At 37.5% G+C, this 19,896-nt stretch overlaps 1 protein-coding gene and 1 non-coding gene across 9 annotated transcripts in view; both read right to left on the reverse strand.

Moving 5' to 3' along the window:
- Positions 1–19,896, reverse strand: part of FKBP5 (FKBP prolyl isomerase 5) — a 121,765-nt gene that overhangs the window by 86,247 nt on the left and 15,622 nt on the right. The gene's annotated exons all lie outside the window — the stretch shown is intronic.
- On the reverse strand, positions 5,242–5,347 carry LOC123390666. The gene has a single exon (XR_006605208.1). It is a non-coding gene; the product is annotated as a U6 spliceosomal RNA (small nuclear RNA).

The following is a 19,896-nucleotide window of genomic DNA, read 5'->3' on the forward strand; positions in this document are numbered from 1 at the left end:
CCTCTAAGGTCAGGAACAAGACAGGGATCCCCATTCTCTCTCTCTCTCTTTTTTTTTTTTTTTTTTTATTTTATTTATTTATTTGACAGAGAGAAATCACAAGTAGATGGAGAGGCAGGCAGAGAGAGAGAGAGGGAAGCAGGCTCTCCGCTGAGCAGAGAGCCCGATGCGGGACTCGATCCCAGGACTCTGAGATCATGACCTGAGCCGAAGGCAGCGGCTTAACCCACTGAGCCACCCAGGCGCCCCCCATTCTCTCTTTTATTCACCATAGTACTGGAAGTCCTAGTCACAGTAATTAGACAAGAAAAAGAAATAAAGAGCATCCAAATTGGTAAGAAAGAAGTTAAACTGTCACTATTTGCAGATGACATGATACTATATATAGAAAACCTTAAAGACTCCACCAAAAAAAAAAAAAAAATTAGAATAAACGAATTCAGTAAAATTGCAAGATACAGAAGTCAACATAAGGAAATCTGTTGTGTTTCTATAGACTAATAACTATCAGAAAAAAGAAATTAAGAAAATAAATGCATCAGGGGCACCTGGGTGGCTCAGTCATTGGGCATCTGCCTTCAGCTCAAGTCATGATCCCAGGGTCCCAGGATCTAGCTCCGCACTGAGCTCCCTGCTCTGGGGCAAGCCTGCTCCTCCCTCTCCCAATACCCCTGCTTCTGTTCCCTCTCTCCCTGTGTCTCTGTCAAATCAATAAATAAAATCTTAAAAAAAAAAAAAAAGAAAGAAAGAAAGAAAGGAAGGAAGGAAGAAAAGATGCATCAAAAATAATATACCTAGGAATAAATTTAACCAAGGCGGTGAGAGATCTGTACTCTGAAAACTATTAAGACAATGATGAAGGAAATTAAAGATGACACAAATAAATAAAAAGATATACCATGCTCAGAGATTGGGAAAATTGATATTGTTAAAATATCCAGGGGCACCTGGGTGGTTCAGTTGATTAAGTGTCTGACTCTTGGTTTTGGCTCAGGCCATGATATCAAGGTCCTGAGATCAAGCCCTGTATCAGGTTCCACACTTAGTGCAGAGTCCTCTTGGCCCTCACCCTCCCCCACTTGCTGTCAGTATCTCTCTCTCTCAAACACATAAATAAAGTCTTTAAAAAAGAAGTAAAATAAAATGTCCATACTACCCAAAACAATCCACAGATTCAATACAATCCCTATCAAAATACCAATAGCATTTCCCACAAAACTTGAACAATCCTAAAGTTTGTGTGGAACCACAAGAGAACCCAAATAGCCAAAGCAATCTTGAGAAAGGCACAAATCTGGAGGTATCACAATACCAGATTTCAACTATACTACAAAGCTACAGTAATCTAAACCATATGGTACTGGCACAAAAAGAGACACATAGATTAATGGAACAGGATAGAAAGCCCAGAAATAAACCCCAGGTTATATGGTGAAATTAATTTATGACAAAAGAGACAAAAATATACAATGGGGAAAAGACAGTTCTTCAATAAAGGCAGTTGAGAAAACTGGACAGTTACATGCAAAAGAATGAAACTGGACTACTTTTTTATATCAAAAACAAAAACAAACTCAGAATGTATCAAAGACCTAAATAGAAGACCTCAAACCATAAAACTTTTTTTTTTAAAGATTTTATTTATTTATCCGACAGAGATCACAAGTAGGCAGAGAGGCAGGCAGAGAGAAGAGGAAGAAGCAGGCTCCCCACTGAGCAGAGAGCCCGATGTGGGGCTCCATCCCAGGACCCTAGGATCATGACCTGACCGAAAGCAGAGGCTTTAACCCACTGAGCCGCCCAGGTGCCTCAAACCATAAAACTTCTAAAGCACAGGCAGTAAACTCTTGGACATCAGCTTTAGCAATATTTTTTGTATATGTCCCCCAGGAAAGGAAAACAAAGGCAAAAACAAACAACTTGGGGGGTGCCAGGGTGGCTCAGTGGGTTAGAGCCTCTGTCTTCAGCTCAGGTCATAATCCCAGGGTCCTGGGATCAAGTCCCACATCGGGCTCTCTGCTCAGCAGGGAGCCTCCTCCCTCACCCCCCTCCACCTGTCTCTCTGCCTACCTGTGATCTCTGTCAAATAAACAAATAAAATCTTAAACAACAACAAAAACCAACTGGGACATCAAACTAAAAAGCTTTTACATGGTGACAGAAACCACCAACAAACCAAAAAAGGCAACCTGCTGAATGGGAGAAGACATCGGCAGCTAATATATTCAATAAGGGGTTAACATGCAAATATAGAACTCCTACAACTTAACACTGAAAAACCAAACTGATTAAAATCTAGGCAGAGAAGATTGGAAATGCTATACCAAGCCCAAACTTCTTTGTCTTGTCAATTCTTCAAAAATTTATTGTTTCTTTGTCTAAAAGGTATAAAAACTCCCTGCTTTGGTTACTTCTTTGAGTTTCCTATTTTTATGAGCTTCCACACAAGAAAAATTAAATGTTTCTCTCTTGTTAAAAAAAAAAAAATCGGGCAGAGGACCTGAATAGACAGATATTTTTCCAAAGATGACATATATATAGGTGGCCAGGATACATGAAAAGATGCTCAACATCACTTATCAGGGAAGGTAAAATCAAAACCACAGTGAAATATCACCTAACACCTATAGTTAGAAAGGCTATTATCAAAAAGACAAAAAATAACAAGTGTTGGTGATGATGTGGAGAAAAGGGAACCTCTTTGCATTAGTTGTTGGAAATGTAAATTGGTGCAGCCACTACAAAAAACAGTATGGAGGTTCCTCAAAAAATTGAAAGTCAGAAATACCATAAGACCTAGTAATTCCATTTCTGGGTATTTTTTCAAAGAAAACAAAAATACTAATTGAAAAACATACAGGCACCCTTATGTTTATTGCAGCATTAGTTACGATAAGCAAGATATGGAAGCAAACTGAGTGTCTACCAATGGATGAACGACTAAAGACAATGTGGTATGTATCTACAATGGAATATTACTCAGCCCTAAAAAAAGACTGAAATCATACATTTGCAACAACATGTATGAACCTAGAGGGTATTATGCTAAATAAGTCAGACAGAGAAAGACAAATACCACATGTTTTCATATATATAGAATCTAAAAAAGAAAGCAAGTGGAAACAGACTCATAAATACAGAAAAAAGAAACCTGATGGCTACAAGAGAGGAGGGGGCTAGAGAGAGGTGAAATAGGTGAAGGGAATTAAGATGAGCAAACTTCCAATTACAAATTCATCCCAGATGAAACGTAGAGCATAAGGAATACTGTCAATAATACTGTAACTTTATATTTGTAATAGATAACTACACTTATCATGGTGAGCATTTCATAATGTAGTTAACTACATTATTATTAACACTATATTGTATACCTTAAACTAATATATTATCTCAACAAGACTTCAATAAAAAAAAATCTACAACTCAGTAACAAAGAAACAAATAACCCAATTAAAAAATGGGCAGGAGTGTCTGGCTGGCTCAGTCAGTGGAACATGCGACTCTTGACCTCAGGGGTAGGAGTTCAAGCCCTACACTGAACACCCTTAAGGGTCACTCATTCAGTTAAGTGTCTTGATGTCAGCTCAGATCATGATCTCAGGGCTGTGGGCTCCACACTCAGTAGGGAGTCCACTTGAAATTCTCTTTCTCTCTCTCTCCCTCTGCCCCTTGACCCCCATCCTACTTGCTCTAAAATAAACCTTATAAATAAATAAACCTTTTAAAAATGGGCAAAGTATGCAAACAGGCATTACTGAAAGAAGATATAAAAATAGCAAATAATTACATGAAAATATGCTGAACATTAGTAGTCCGTATGGAAATGCAAATCAAAGCCACTCCATACACGCCAAGAAAAGGACACATCATACCAAGTATTGACAAAGATGTGGAAAAATTAGAACCCTCACACACTGCTAGCAGGAGTATAAAATGGTGCAGGTGCTTTGGAAAATAGTGTGGCAGTTCCTCTAAAAGTTAAAGTTATCATTTGATAAATTCCAAGAAAAATGAAAACATATGTCTACACAAAAACTTGTGCATCAATGTTCATAACAGCATTATTCAGAATAGCGAAAGAGTAGAACAATCCAAATGTCCATTAACTATTGAATGGTTAAATAAAATGTAGTGTATCTATACAACACATTATTGAAAAGCAACGAAGTACTGATAACATGCTACATGAATGAACCCTGAAAATATGCTAAATGAGAGAGACACAAAATACCATATATTGTAGCATTCCATTTATATGAAATGTCCGTAAATCCACAGACAGAAAGTAGATCGGTGGTTACCTAGGGTAATGGTAGAAGTAGGAGTGACTGACTGCTAATGGGTGTATGATTTCTTTTGGGGGCAATAAAATGCTCTTAAGTGGGATAATGGTAATAACTGCATAATTCTGTAAATATACTGGAAACCACTGACTTATACACTTTAAAGAGGGGAACACCATGCTATGTGAATTTTATGACAATAAAGCTTTTAGAAAAAATACCCCATTGAATAGATGGAGATTAATTCCTGACGTAGATTGCTTCCAGTATACCTATACTATGTAACACTGCTGTGAACATTTTTGTGCCTAGGCTTTTATCATATAATTAAGAGCATGGATTCTTGGGGTACCTGCCGGGCTCAGCTGGTGGAATGTGCAACTCTATCTCAGGGTTGTGGGTTCAAGCCCCATGTTGGGTGTAGAGATTATTTAAAGACACAATCTTAAAAAGAAAAAAAAAAGGTATGACTTCTTTAAAGATTTATTTTAGAGAGTGAAAGAGAGTGCACATGCACACACAAGAAGGAGGGGCAGTGGGAGAGGGAGAGAATTTCAAGCAGACTCCCTGCTGAGCATGGAGTCTGACACAGGGCTGGATGCCACAATGCTGAGATCATGACCTGAGACGAAATCGAGTCGGACACTTAACCAATTGAGCCACCCAGGCATATGGATTCTTTAAACACACTGCTTCAGTGAGAATCTTGGCTTGACAACATAGCAGTTACAGGAGTGGTGCTTGGGCAAGTCGCTCAACTACTTTGTGTAATTTCCTCCTCTATCATGTGAAATAACAGTAGTCACCCCTCTTGGAATTTTGAGGAGTAAATTAAGTAAGGGCTTTGCATTATGTCTGTCACATAATAAACTTTCAATATTAGTAGTTGAAATCGTCATTCTGGTTTATTTTCTTTTTTTTGGTTTTTTTTTTTTTAATTGAGGTATTACTTACAAGAAATATAGGACACTTCACAAATTTGTGTGTCTTCCTTACAGAGGGGACATGCTAACCTTTTCTGTATTATTCCAATTCTGGTGCATGTGCTGAGAAGCGACCACTGTATTATTTTCTTAAGATGATTTCTGGAAGTGGTGTCACTGGGTCAAAACCCACAAAACATTTATGTGTCTGAATACATTTTGCCAAACTACATTTCAAAGGGGGTATACTAATTTTTCGTACCAATAGCAAATATAGAAGAGAACCAAGATGGCCATGCCATCACCAACATTATGTTACAGTACATTTTTGTTAATTTAACAGATGTCTCAACTTTCCTTGTGGTCCTGAGCATCTTCAAACCCAACGGTTTTCCAATAATCCTATGAATCCTGCATACCATGAGTACCTACCAAATGCGAACTCTGCACAAGACCCTACACTGGGAGCCACAATGGAAACTAAAATGAATAAGGTCAAGGATTTTGTGTGAGGCAAAACAAAGAAACATTTCAATTCAAGATAACTGTGATTAAGTACAACAGAGCTACAAAGTATTTATAAGTGTAGGGAAAAGATGGCGGTTTATAAAGCAGGCAAAGGGGGGCGGTGCTCCAGCTGGTTCTTGAAAGATAGACATTAATTTCAACTGGCAAGGGTGTGGCAAGAGTAAAATCAAGGCTGGTAAAAGAACACTGCACACAGCACATTCCAGGGCCTTGGCTTGAGTAGGAAGTTGCTAGGGGAGAGAATGGGCAGAGAACAAGGCACAGGGTCCCTAGGAGCACAAAAAGGGCCTTCTAAAACACAGCCAATGATTCTGTGAGCTGGGAGGGAGGGTTTCTCACAGGGCAATAACCCTATGCAGAAAGACACAAAGACGTGAATCATCATGACCCATCCAAGGAACCGCATGTAATCCAATTTGGCTAAAGTGGAGGGTACATGCGAAAAGGATGCAGATGATGCTAACTAAATAGGCAGAAGCTAACTGTGAAGGACTTGGTGTGCCAGAATAAGCATTTGAACTTTATTCCAAAGGAAACAGAGAACTGAAGCATTCTTAAGGGGAGAGGTGACAATCAGAGTAGCTCAAAAAAAAAAAAAAAATTACTCTGGCAACCCTCCAACAGCTTCCCAGCTCACACAGAATAAAATCCAAAGTCCTTCTTATACTTAAAACCCTATATGCTGGTCAGTGGCTAGCTCTGAAATTACTTTCCTATTGCTTCTCTTTTCACTTACTCTGTTTCTGCCACACCAGCCTTGTTATACCCCCACCAACATGCCTCTCACCACGGCTTTTGCACCTGCTGTCCCCTCTAGCACCATTCCCCACCCCGAAACACAGAGTTTTCTCCCTCACTTCCTTCAGGTCTTTGTTCAAACACTTTCTTATCAGAGAGGGCTTCCCTATTACCCAACATATAAGAACAAGAAACAACCGCAATCCGCCCTACCATTTTCCCCCTCCATTTACCACCTGGCACATAGATTTACGTGGCTATTTCTTGTCTCCCCTTACTAGAATGTAAGTTCCATGATGGAGCCTCTCTCAATAACCCTATGCTATAGGAAGTGTTATTGCCATTTCCAGATGTTGAAATTAAGAGGCACAATATTGCTAGTGAACAGAGGAACCAGGTGGAATGACACCTGAAGTTGCAACTATAATCATTTCACATAGTGTCAGAGGTTCTGACTTTGATCCTAGATCATTTCCCGTGAATTGGCTCCATTCTGACAAGTGCTATGACAGATTTTACTATGTCCTAAAAGGATGAATTCTTACTAGTGGTTATTAGCCATGTTTCATAAGCCAGGAAACATTTTTTTAAAGACCACTTAAACTGCACAAGGTATCTGGACTTTACCCAGCAATAAGCAATATTTTTTCTTGTTTAGGACCCAGAGATACTAAAACAAGATGAAAACATTTTATAAAACTAAAAAGAACATAGCATATGACACCAAAACTACTTTTCCAAAACCCTTTTTCAAGTAGAATATTAACATCAAATCCATCTTTAAAATAACTATTACAATTTTCTGAGGTATCACTACCAAAGGAAGAACAAAGTATCTACCTGGAAAATACCAAGTAAATACTGTACCATATGCAGATACATACCCTGATTCTTTCCCTACACCTCAGATTACTAATGTCTTCTTTCCCTAATTTTTTTTTTAAGATTTTATTCATTGATTTGACAGAGAGAGATCACAAGTAGGCAGAGAGGCAAGCAGAGAGAGTGAGAGGAGGAAGCAGGCTCCTTGCCGAGCAGAGAGCCCGATGCGGTACTCGATCCCAGGACCCTGAGATCATGACCCGATCTGAAGGCAGAGGCTCAACCCACTGAGCCACCCAGGCGCCCTCCCTGATTCTTTCAACCCATTTTCCATTATTGAGAGCACGCCTTTCCAAAATGCAGTTTTCAATCAACATCTTTTCCCATCAGCTACTTCATACCAGAACTTACCACTCTTAATTCACCACTACCTCTACTATAACCAAATCTAGTTATAATTGCTCGTTCTTCCCTTTTGCAGTTTCTGATCTCTAATTGCCTAACCTTAGATACTTCGGTACCTCCTTTTATATTCCTACTTTTTTAAAGAAAATCAACTTTTCCAAAATTGGCCTATTCTCTATTTATTTCATTAATCTGTATTATCTTGCTATTCTCCTAGGTTTAGAACTTTAATATATTTTTTCTCCATTTTATCAGCAGGACCTGCCAACTGTTCACTGTATTTCCTACTACTTCACTTTCAAATTCGTATTTATTACCATATTCAGGGTTTTCTTCATTACCTTCCTGAATTACCATAGTTGTCGCACTGATCTACATATTTCCAGCACACTCACTTCCATTCACTCTATACATACTACCAGTAAAGCCTCACACACACAGAACACTCCCAAATCAAGGACTTTAAATGGCTCCCCAGCACAACAAATCCAAAACTTCTCAAACCAGCACTCAGGACCTTCTACTTCTTTGGAATATCACTAATAAATGCTTATCTAAAAACATTCTAAGACAACACTCGAGAAAACCGGGGCACCTGGATGGCTCAGTGGGTTAAAGCCTCTGCCTTCGGGTCAGGTCATAATCTCAGGGTCCTTGGATTGAGCCCCAAGTCGGGCTCTCTGCTCAGCAGGGAGCCTTCTTCCCCTTCTCTCTCTGCCTGCCTCTCTGCCTACTTGTAATCTCTTTCTGTCAAATAAATAAATAAAATCTTTAAATAAATAAATAAATAAATACAAACTCGAGAAAACCAACATCTTGATCTCTCTGATCTGAATCAGTGCAATGTACACTACTGGTCTCTAGACCACACAGACCAACACCGTCCATGTGACTTCAGTTAATTACATCAGGCAATGGGACTATATTAATCTATCATCTTCTAAACATCTCAAATTACTATGGGAAGGATTAATTTTTAAAAGTTGAACTCTTTGGGGCACCTGGGTGGCTCAGTGGGTTAAAGCCTCTGCCTTCAGCTCAGGTCGTGATCCCAGGGTCCTGGGATCAAGTCCCGCATCGGGCCCTCTGCTCAGCAGGGAGCCTGCTTCCTCCACTCTCTCTGCCTGCCTCTCTGCCTACTTGTGATCTGTCAAACAAATAAACAAAATCTTTAAAAAAGAAAAAAAAAGTTGAACTCTTTTAATCAGCAAAATGAAAGTGTGTAATTATTAGAAAATAACACCTCATATTCCTAGTGAAAGTACAAAGTAGTAAAGTATTTTAAAGGTGAATTTGCCAATATCTATAAAGTTTAAGTGTAAAGTATAATTTAGCCCAGCAATACTTCCAGGAAATTATTGTAGATATTCTCACAGAAGAAAAATTATATGCAGAAGGATATTAAGCACAACATAGTTGTAATAGTGTAAAAAAGGAAATAGGACAAACTAAAACTTCCTTACTAGACTTTTTATTTTTTGAAGTAGGCTCCATGCCCAGTGACCTCAAGATCAAGAGTCGGATGCTCAACAGACTGAGCCACTTAGGTGTCCCCTTACTGGACTATTATTATCCATCCCATAGTGGAATATTATACAGCAAATAAAAATAAAGAAGCACCTATATGTGAATTAATACAGAAAGATATTTAAGAATAACCTAAAGGGAGGGGAAAAAAGCAAGTCACAAAACAGATGTACATTATTATTCTATTTGTGTAAAGGAAATTCATTTATTTGTGAATGCAAGAAAATATCTAAAAAGAAATAGTAACAAACCACTAATAGTCAATCCTGAAATGAGATTTCGGGGAAGAAACAAGGGATTTTCTCTTTTGGGGCTGTATATGTGTGTATAGGTACATGCCTATACATCCTTTTTTAACTGAAGTATGGTTGGACATACAATATTAGTTTCAGTATACCATCAGTGATTTGATATTTATATACATTATGAAATCTTACCATAATAAGCAGTTACCTCCTGTCACCATACAAAGTTACTACAATGTGATTGACTATATTCCCTATACTGTACTTTACATCCCCTAATTTATTTTATAACTATAAGTTCATACCTCTTAATCCCCTTCAGCTATTTCATCCATCCTCCCACCCTCTCCCTTCTGGTAACTACCAGTTTGCTCTCTCTACTTATGAGTCTGTTTCTGTTTTGTTTACAGATTCCACCTAAGTGAAATCAAAAGTATGTGGCTTTGTCTAACTTCACATAATACCCTTTAGGTTCATCCATGTTGTTGCAAATGGCAAGATTTCATTCCTTTTTATGGCTGAGTAATAATCATGTGCATCATGCCTTCTTCATCCATTCATCTATCGATGGATACTTAAGTGGCTTCCATATTTTGGCTGTTGTAAATAATGCTTCAATGAACACAGGGGTGCATGTATCTTTTCAGGTCATACGTATCATTTAAAAAAAATCAGTATTAAATTTTCACTTAAAAAGAGAAAGAAAAAGGGGTGTCTGGGTGGCTCACTCTATTAAGCCTCTGACTCTTGATTTTGGTTCAGGTCATGAGTTCAGGGTCATGAGACTGAACCCCACATCTGGCTTCACGCTGGGCATGGAGCCTGCCTATGATTTTTTCTCTCCTTCTTCCTCTGACCCTCCTCCAAAAAAAGTAAAGAAAAGAAGAAATAAAAGAAAAGACTCTTTTTTAAAAATTATTTATTTGAGAGAGAGAAGACACAAGTCTGTGAGCTTGGGTGGCGGGAAGGGGCAGAAGGGGAAGAGAATCTTAAGCAGACTCCATGCCCAGCATGGAGCCTGATGTGGGACTTGATCTCAGGACCCTGGGATCACGACCTGAGTTGAAATCAAGAGTTGGACGCTTAACTGACTGAGTCACACAGGTACCCCCTAAAACAGATTCTTAAATTCAGAGAACAACCTAGTGGTTACCAGAGGGGAGATGGGTGGGAGGATGGGTGAAATAGATGAAACGGATTAAGAGGTACAAAATTTCAGTTATAAAATAATTAAGTCATGAAGATGAAAAGTACAGCATAGAGAATATAGTCAATAACACTGCAATAACTTTGTATGGTCACAGAGGGTGACTACACTTACTATGGAGGGCACTGAGCAGTGCAATGAATTGCTGAATCAACATATACACCCGAGGAGCACCTAGGCAGCTCGTTGGTTAGGGGGGTCAACTCATAAATTCAGCTCAGGTCATGGACTCAGTGCCAAACCAACTTGAGACTGTGCTTGAGATTCTCTCTGCCCTCCCTCAATACATGCCTTCCTGTGCACACACTCTAATAAATAAAATTTTTAAAAATATATAGGGGCGCCTGGGTGGCTCAGTGGGTTAAGCCGCTGCCTTCGGCTCAGGTCATGATCCCAGGGTCCTGGGATCGAGTCCCGCATCGGGCTCTCTGCTCGGCAGGGAGCCTGCTTCCTCCTCTCTCTCTCTGTCTGCCTCTCTGCCTACTTGTAATCTCTCTCTGTCAAATAAATAAATAAATCTTTAAAAAATATATATATATATATATAGTACACCTGAAACTATTATAACATTGCATGTCAATTATAAATTTTAATTGAAATTTAAAACTTAAAATTTTTAATTCAATAATAAATTTTCAAAAGAAAAAAAGGCTGTAAATAGCAAAAGTTCTTAATGTTGGATGCACATAACCGATCTCGATCACCCACAGTGCAGGAAATACAAGCCACTCAATGCTTAATGAAAAACTCATCCATTCATTCAACAATCATTTACAGAACAATTCCTATGTGCCAAGCACTGTGCCTGAGGATATAGACATAATGATGAACAAGACAAAACTAGATCAAGCCCTCAAAGAGCTAACAAAGGAATTTAGGTCTCTATTTTTCCCATTTTCCCAGTAAAAGCCACTCTGACTTCTAGGTATCTATCTGCTCTCATGCTTACAGTTCCCCATAAAATAGATACAAATTAATAGGTAAATTATATCAAATAAAAACAAAATCTTTAAAAAAGGACTCCTATTCCTGTCATAATTAATTTTAAGTTATCAGAAGCACAATTTATAAATAGAATAGTTCAACAAGCACACTTCCAAATATATAAGAATTAGGCTAGATGCTAAATGAAGTTTAAGAGAAATTAAGAACATATGAGGAGGGAAAAAATGTTATACGAAATATTAATTTTCATCACTAATTTATACACATTAACTAAATTTTTGTACAATGAACATGTACTGCTTAAGAAGCTCTAGAATAAGGGGTGCCTGGGTGGCTCAGAGCATTAAAGCCTCTGCCTTCGGCTTAGGTCATGATCCCAAGGTCTTGGGATCAAGGCCCACATAGGGCTCTCTGCTCTGCAAGAAGTTTGCTTCCTCTTCTCTCTCTGCCTGCCTCTCTGCCTACTGTGATCTCTGTCAAATAAATAAAATCTTTAAAGAAAAAAAAAAAGAAGCTATAGAATAGAACATATACGAGAAGTATAATAACAGTAAATTCTTGTTCTTGAAAAAACTGTCTACTGCAAAAACAGAGCAACTACCATATGAAGTTCAACTTCTTATCCTTCCATCCCAGTCTGTTTGTGGTCTGACCTTATTGAGACTCCTTGTCTTGTCAGCCCCAAGTCCATTTCTCCCCCTCTTCTTCTAGAAACAGCATTCTGAGACTTTCTAGTAGGGAGCCACTGCTCACCTCCTGGAGTGGAACCAGTAGTCTCGAATCTTTGCCAAGCCATTGCTTTCTATTCCCTTAGCTGCCAAAATGGTTCAGAGGTGAACGTATGACCTTAACAGATACAAACCAAAATCAATCTTGAAAAGAGGCTAATTTTAATGAGACTACTAAAGTGACCATAACCACAGACATATAATGCAGCTAAAATTCCTAAAAAGAACATAATAATAAATAGAATTCTCATTTCATGTGGCTGTGAAATAGTCATTAGTCACCCCTTTTGTTGAAATATACAACAGAAGAGCAACGAAAATACAATATTCAAAAAATTCCCCATTTCTAGGATTGAAAACTTCCTACTTGTCTCAACGAGTAAAAATGTTGAATCCATATAAACCACAACCTGTTAAAATAGGTAAGTACAGTAAGAGAAAATACAGGTTACCAGACATATACATTAATCATATCTCCTCTGACAAAAATTTTAAAAAATAAGTTCAAAAATAAAGGTTATTATGCATAGTATTTTATGAGGCACCTAAAATGCCTCATTAAAAAAAAAAAACCTTGCATACATTTAAATTTAAGTAATTTCAGTAATTTTGATCAATTATTATCTTATTTTCAACACTAAAAAAATTACAGAATAGAATATATTAATAAATTATAGGGAAACAAAGTTCAATTCAAAATGAGAAAATAAAACTTAAGCCATTAGAACTTCCTAAGAGTAAAATGGGCTACTTTGTAATATAGAGACCTCCCCTTCCCAAAAACTAAACTATAACCAAAACTGCAAGTCTCTGAAAATATGACATCCTTGAAGAATTTGACAGATGTGCCAACTGTTTTTTTTTTTTCTTGAAAGCATATAGTTGAACACATAATAATCTGTTGCATTTTTCTCTAGCATTGCAAAACTTTCCTGGCCTACAATGCACACGCTGCATCTATTACTATCTGATAGCATTGTTTTAAGAATCCACAATATTCATCTCTAACTAAACTCATATATAAACATTTTAATCTTCAAATGCCTATGAATTTTAGCAGTTAAGTATCATATATATTTTTTCCACAAAGTCTCAATACATTTCCTGAACTTTCAGCTTTCAGTTTCCTATTCGTCAATGGCTACAACTCCAGAGGCAATATATAAACACACCCCAGCCGTGATATTTCCACTTTTGACAACAGTGGATGAACTCAGTATGACCAAACATAACTATAGCATATATAAATGGTACATGACAGTTAACATAGCAATAACAGGAATTTAATGATTTATAAAAATGGAAATGTAAATCATATTACTGATATAAAAGTTACAACATCAACAGTCTCTTTCTTTCTCAAATGTACAAGAATTGCAGGGCTTCTACCTAAAGAATCCTCCGAATACAAAAGAAGTTGCAGATTATAAGACAGAGAAAAAAAAATTCCCTTCTCCCTTAAAAAAAATGAAGACAGGAAAAAAGAAATCAAACCATGGGAAATAGAAGTAAGCGATCTGACTGATACAAAGCTTTGAGGACATGAAAAAAAATTTTTTTGTATACACTTGGATTATACAATTCAACTTCACAGTATTTGAAAATAAGAAAAATTCGTATTTTAGTAAAAATGAATCTAGTCCAGAAGCCTACTATCTTTGAAGGAATATAGCAGGATAAGCAAAGGTCCGGGGCATCTTTACGTAACCCACACCTGTTTCTTTCTGTAATCATGGGGAAGAATACAGAACATTATTACCAGCTACAAAATGATTTCATGATAAAATTATGCTTAAAGTGACAAAAAAGTATTTGTACACCATGCAAATTTTCCAAATGCAGGAAGGCCATCTTGCCTAAGTTTAAACAATACACTTCAAGGGGGAAAAAAAAACAAGTTTGATAATGATTTATTTGCTGGCTAGGAAGAGACATTATTTATATATGAGGAAAAAAATTACTCTGTAAAAAGGGGGTATTTATTGAGCATCTAGAGTGAAACTAAGCTTAGGATTTTACAGATCTTCCACCCCACTGCATCTCCACAGGAAAACAGTGTACAAAACAATGTTTAAACAAGTTTTTCACGATGATGTGTGGCATATACTAAAATCTAAGAAGCTAGAAAATGTGTAAACTTGAGAGACTACTGTACTACAAGTATTGGGTTGGAGGCCCGGAGGTCAAAGAACAACAGCTCCCAACTCTTCATGCTAATCTTACCAGCACATCAATCTGTAAAATGATAGAAACAAAAAGCCCATTTCTTTTTGAAAATGCTATTTATGATTACAACACTATTGTATTTATAATTTAAATCTCTAAAAACGAAAGAAAGAAACCCTTTTCTTCTTAAGGCAGATTTTGGAGCCTTGGTGTCAAATATTACTTTAAGAATAGTAATGCTCATACAAGAAATGTAATCATGGACTTCTCATTAAGATGTGTGAATTACTGTCACATTTTTCCTAGTGGTAAAAATATTTTTTATCTTGGTTTTTAATAGCAATTAGTAGAAAAATTATCAGTAGTACTATTATAAATTCCACCCACACGGCTGAGAATCACACTAGGCCCGACAGTTAAAAAAAAAAAAAAAAAAAACCAGCCCTAGTTTAGCTCTAAAAGGTACAGGCCTGCTCAGTAATTAGCTGTGGATCTTGAACATGTGATTTTACTTCCTCTGGACCTCAATGTCCTCATCTGAAAGGCAAGATGGCTGGACTAGAGGTTATTTCCCTCCCTTCCTCTCTGTCTCCCTGACTCTTTCTACTTTAAGGCTCTAGCGATTTAGGATCCAGCCTGGGGCTTCTGAGGATGGAGACAAAAATCTGCAGAAAAGGAATAAGGATAATGCACATGGAATATGGAGAGAAAAAAGTCCAAAATTCATGTTTATAAAAAGAAGTGGACAAACGGTTCATGATAGAAGATCATGAGCTTTATTGTCAAAATTAGTTTGAATACAAGTTTCAGTTATACTGCAATCAGGAAATAAAGCGAGAAATGCCAGAGATAACAAACTTAGAAACATTGTCTATAACACACAAGAACACCTCACAAATAACCCAAGAAATCCTCCCCACGTTCCCTCAGTACATACGGAGAGGACCTCATAATACCTGGCTTGATCATTCATAACTCTGCCCTAACATAATCACCAACTATCTTCCCACAGATTATTCCTCTCAGTCAATCTGACTTCATCACTTCAAACAAACCTAGACTATCTCCCCTTCAATATCACTCAATGCTTTCTGAAATGTATTTTCTCTTCTCTCAACTTATACTAATAATTTATCATGCTTTAATCATATTTGAAGCACCATTCTCAGTATTTGACATGTATCAGCTCATTTAATTCTCTCAACAGTCCTAGGAGGGAGGTCATGTAACTCGCTTAAGGTTACACAGCAGCAGAGCTAGGATTCCAACACGGTTCCAAGGAGACTGTCCTCTGAACTTGATAACTAGTCCTTCAAAGCTCAGATCAAGTTCTGTCACCTTTCTGAAGTTCTCAGCTGCTTAACAATCATTCTTGTCTCTTGAGTCCTTAAGTAAACCACTCATTTATGACTTACCATTGAACCTAGGTTGTTATTTATCTTTTGTGCACGTATTCTAAGAACAGGCTTTTTTCTCACTTATTCTGCAACAATGCTACTTAGAACCTAAGAGAAGCTAGTATCTGAAATCTGAAAGTGCTTATTAATGTAACTATAAATGACATTTCGTCAACATATCGGAGACATATACCAGACTCTGGGTTGAGTGCCTTTATATGTACAGTCTCATTTAATGCTCACAACTGCCCCTCCTCAATACTGCAAATGAGGAAATGAGGCTCAGAGAAGCTATATATGTTATTCAATTTCACAGTGTAAGGATAGTCTTACTTAAGAGTCTGTACCACACTCTTCATCTGCAGTGCACCACAGAACACCTTGAAGAATCAGTCCTAACTACAGTGAAGTTCAACTTGCACTTACTCTGCGGCATGACTCTGAACAATAAGGATTCAGGACCAGAGGTGCAGCTGTTGCCCCCAAGAAATTTGTAGTTCAGCAGGACTTTGGGACCAAACTGTCCTATCACTGGCAGAGTCACCATCACCAACTTAAAAATGTTAACTTATATTTTAAATCAAAATATCAGAATGGGGTGCCTGTGTGCCTCAGTGGGCTAAAGTCTCTGCCTTCAGCTCAGGTCATGATCCCAGGGTCCTGGGATCGAGTCCCACATTGGGCTCTCTGCTCAGTGGGAAGCCTGCTTCCCTCTATCTCTCTGCCTGCCTCTCTGCCTACTTGTGATCTGTCTCTCTGTCAAATAAGTAAATAAAATCTTTAAAAATATATATATCAGAATAATCCTGGGAAACGCTCTTCCACATCACTCACACTCCCTTCAGGCTCCCTCACTTCCTTTATGCTCAGACTCCTCTCTCTAAGCTTTTGTATTATAGAGTAGAAGGGTCCCATTAATCCTAACAACCATTAGGATATCTAAATTTAATATCTGATAGATTCCATGCCCATAATGAAATGAGTACTGAAAAACAGCTAGAAAAAATCAGTACCGAAAAGAGGGATATGAAAGTTACAGTGTAAATGAAAGAAAAAGCAAGAAAATGTGCACAAATATAAGGTAGAAAGTAGAGTCCAGCATAAATTCAGTGGAGAAACAAAGATAAATAATACCAAAATCTAATCCATTTTAGGATATTTGGCTCCTTTTTTCCTTTTCCTAGCCTCTAAAGGAAAAAGCCTCTATTTCCTTTAGAGGCTAGGAAAAGGAAAAAAGGAAAAGAAAAAGGAAAAAAGAAAAAAAGAAGGAAAAGGCTAAAGGAAATAGAAGGAAAAAATATATATATTCCTTCTATTTCCTTTAGAGGCAAGGAAAAGGAAAAAAGGAGCTAGATATCCTAAATATATATATATTTTTTTCTTTATAAAAAAAAAAAATGAAAAACCATTTACTAGAAATAGTATATAAATTAGGAGATTTTTTCCAAGAAACCATTCATTTTAGAATTTCAGAGCTGCAAAGAAACCTTAAAGTACTACCTAATCCAACCCACCCATTTTACAATTAAAATAAGGCTCAGAAAGGTTGATTTTAAATTGCCTAAGAACAAATGGCTACTGAATCTCACCCCAATGTCTACACCTACCAAACTAAGCTTCCTAGAAATGTATTTTACTCCTCCATTTTCCGATCTTAATAACTATTAATTAGTTTCTGCATAAGCATCTCACAATCTACTTATTATTGCTAATTCCCTTAGAAGAAAATAACCATTCTGGATTAGGTTAAAGCAATATGGAATTTTATTCTTTTATTCCCAAAGTCAGTAATCTCAAATAGGGTCCTGGTTCTTACCAGGAGATTCAAACATTTCCCAGAAGAGCATAAAGAAAAAAGATCTCCGAGAGGAGGAGTCAAGATGGCGGAGAAGTAGCAGGCTGAGACTACTTCAGCTAGCCGGAGATCAGCTAGATCGCGTATCTAAAGATTGCAAACACCTGAAAATCCATCGGCAGATCGAAGAGAAGAAGAACAGCAATTCTGGAACAGAAAAACAACCACTTTCTGAAAGGTGTTTTCCTTTTTTTAAATTCTTTTCTTTTTTTTTTTCTTTTTTCTTTTTTTTTTTCCTTTCTTCTTTATTGAACCTCTTTTTACCCCCCTTCTCCCCCCTCACGATTTTGGATCTCTTCTAATTTGTTTAAAGCATATTTTCCTGGGGTTGTTGCCACCCTTTTAGTATTTTACTTGCCCCTTCATATACTCTTATCTGGACAAAATGACAAGACGGAAAAATTCAACACAAAAAAAAGAACAAGAGGCAGTACCGAAGGCTAGGGACCTAATCAATACAGACATTGGTAATATGTCAGATCTAGAGTTCAGAATGACAATTCTCAAGGTTCTAGCCGGGCTCGAAAAAAGCATGGAAGATATTAGAGAAACCCTCTCGAGAGATATAAAAGCCCTTTCTGGAGAAATAAAAGAACTAAAGTCTAACCAAGTTGAAATCAAAAAAGCTATTAATGAGGTGCAATCAAAAATGGAGGGTCTCACTGCTAGGATAAATGAGGCAGAAGAAAGAATAAGTGATATAGAAGACCAAATGACAGAGAATAAAGAAGCTGAGCAAAAGAGGGACAAACAGCTACTGGACCACAGGGGAGAATTCGAGAGATAAGTGACACCATAAGACGAAACAACATTAGAATAATTGGGATTCCAGAAGAAGAAGAAAGAGAGAGGGGAGCAGAAGGTATACTGGAGAGAATTATTGGGGAGAATTTCCCCAATATGGCAAAGGGAATGAGCATCAAAATTCAGGAGGTTCAGAGAACGCCCCTCAAAAATCAATAAGAATAGGCCCACACCCCGTCACCTAATAGTAAAATTTACAAGTCTCAGTGACAAAGAGAAAATCCTGAAAGCAGCCCGGGAAAAGAAGTCTGTAACATACAATGGTAAAAATATTAGATTGGCAGCTGACTTATCCACAGAGACCTGGCAGGCCAGAAAGAGCTGGCATGATATTTTCAGAGCACTAAACGAGAAAAACATGCAGCCAAGAATACTATATCCAGCTAGGCTATCATTGAAAATAGAAGGAGAGATTAAAAGCTTCCAGGACAAACAAAAACTGAAAGAATTTGCAAACACCAAACCAGCTCTACAGGAAATATTGAAAGGGGTCCTCTAAGCAAAGAGAGAGCCTACAAGTGGTAGATCAGAAAGGAACAGAGACCATATACAGTAACAGTCACCTTACAGGCAATACAATGGCACTAAATTCATATCTCTCAATAGTTACCCTGAATGTTAATGGGCTAAATGCCCCTGTCAAAAGACACAGGGTATCAGAATGGATAAAAAAGCAAAACCCATCTATATGTTGCCTCCAAGAAACTCATTTTAAGTCCGAAGACACCTCCAGATTTAAAGTAAGGGGGTGGAAAAGAATTTACCATGCTAATGGACATCAGAAGAAAGCAGGAGTGGCAATCCTTATATCAGATCAATTAGATTTTAAGCCAAAGACTATAATAAGAGATGAGGAAGGACACTTTATCATACTCAAAGGGTCTGTCCAACAAGAAGATTTAACAATTTTAAATATCTATGCCCCCAACGTGGGAGCAGCCAACTATATAAACCAATTAATAACAAAATCAAAGAAACACATCAACAATAATACAATAATAGTAGGGGACTTTAACACTCCCCTCACTGAAATGGACAGATCATCCAAGCAAAAGATCAGCAAGGAAATAAAGGCCTTAAACGACACACTGGACCAGATGGGACATCACAGATATATTCAGAACATTTCATCCCAAAGCAACAGAATACACATTCTTAAGTGCACATGGAACATTCTCCAGAATACATCACATCCTCGGTCCTAAATCAGGACTCAACCGGTATCAAATGATTGGGATCATTCCCTGCATATTTTCAGACGACAATGCTCTAAAGCTAGAACTCAACCACAAAAGGAAGTTTGAAAAGAATCCAAATACA

The sequence above is a fragment of the Mustela putorius genome, unplaced genomic scaffold (genome assembly GCF_011764305.1).
Source record: "Mustela putorius furo isolate JIRA1106 unplaced genomic scaffold, ASM1176430v1.1 tig00000135_pilon_pilon_pilon, whole genome shotgun sequence".
NCBI lineage: Eukaryota > Metazoa > Chordata > Mammalia > Carnivora > Mustelidae > Mustela > Mustela putorius.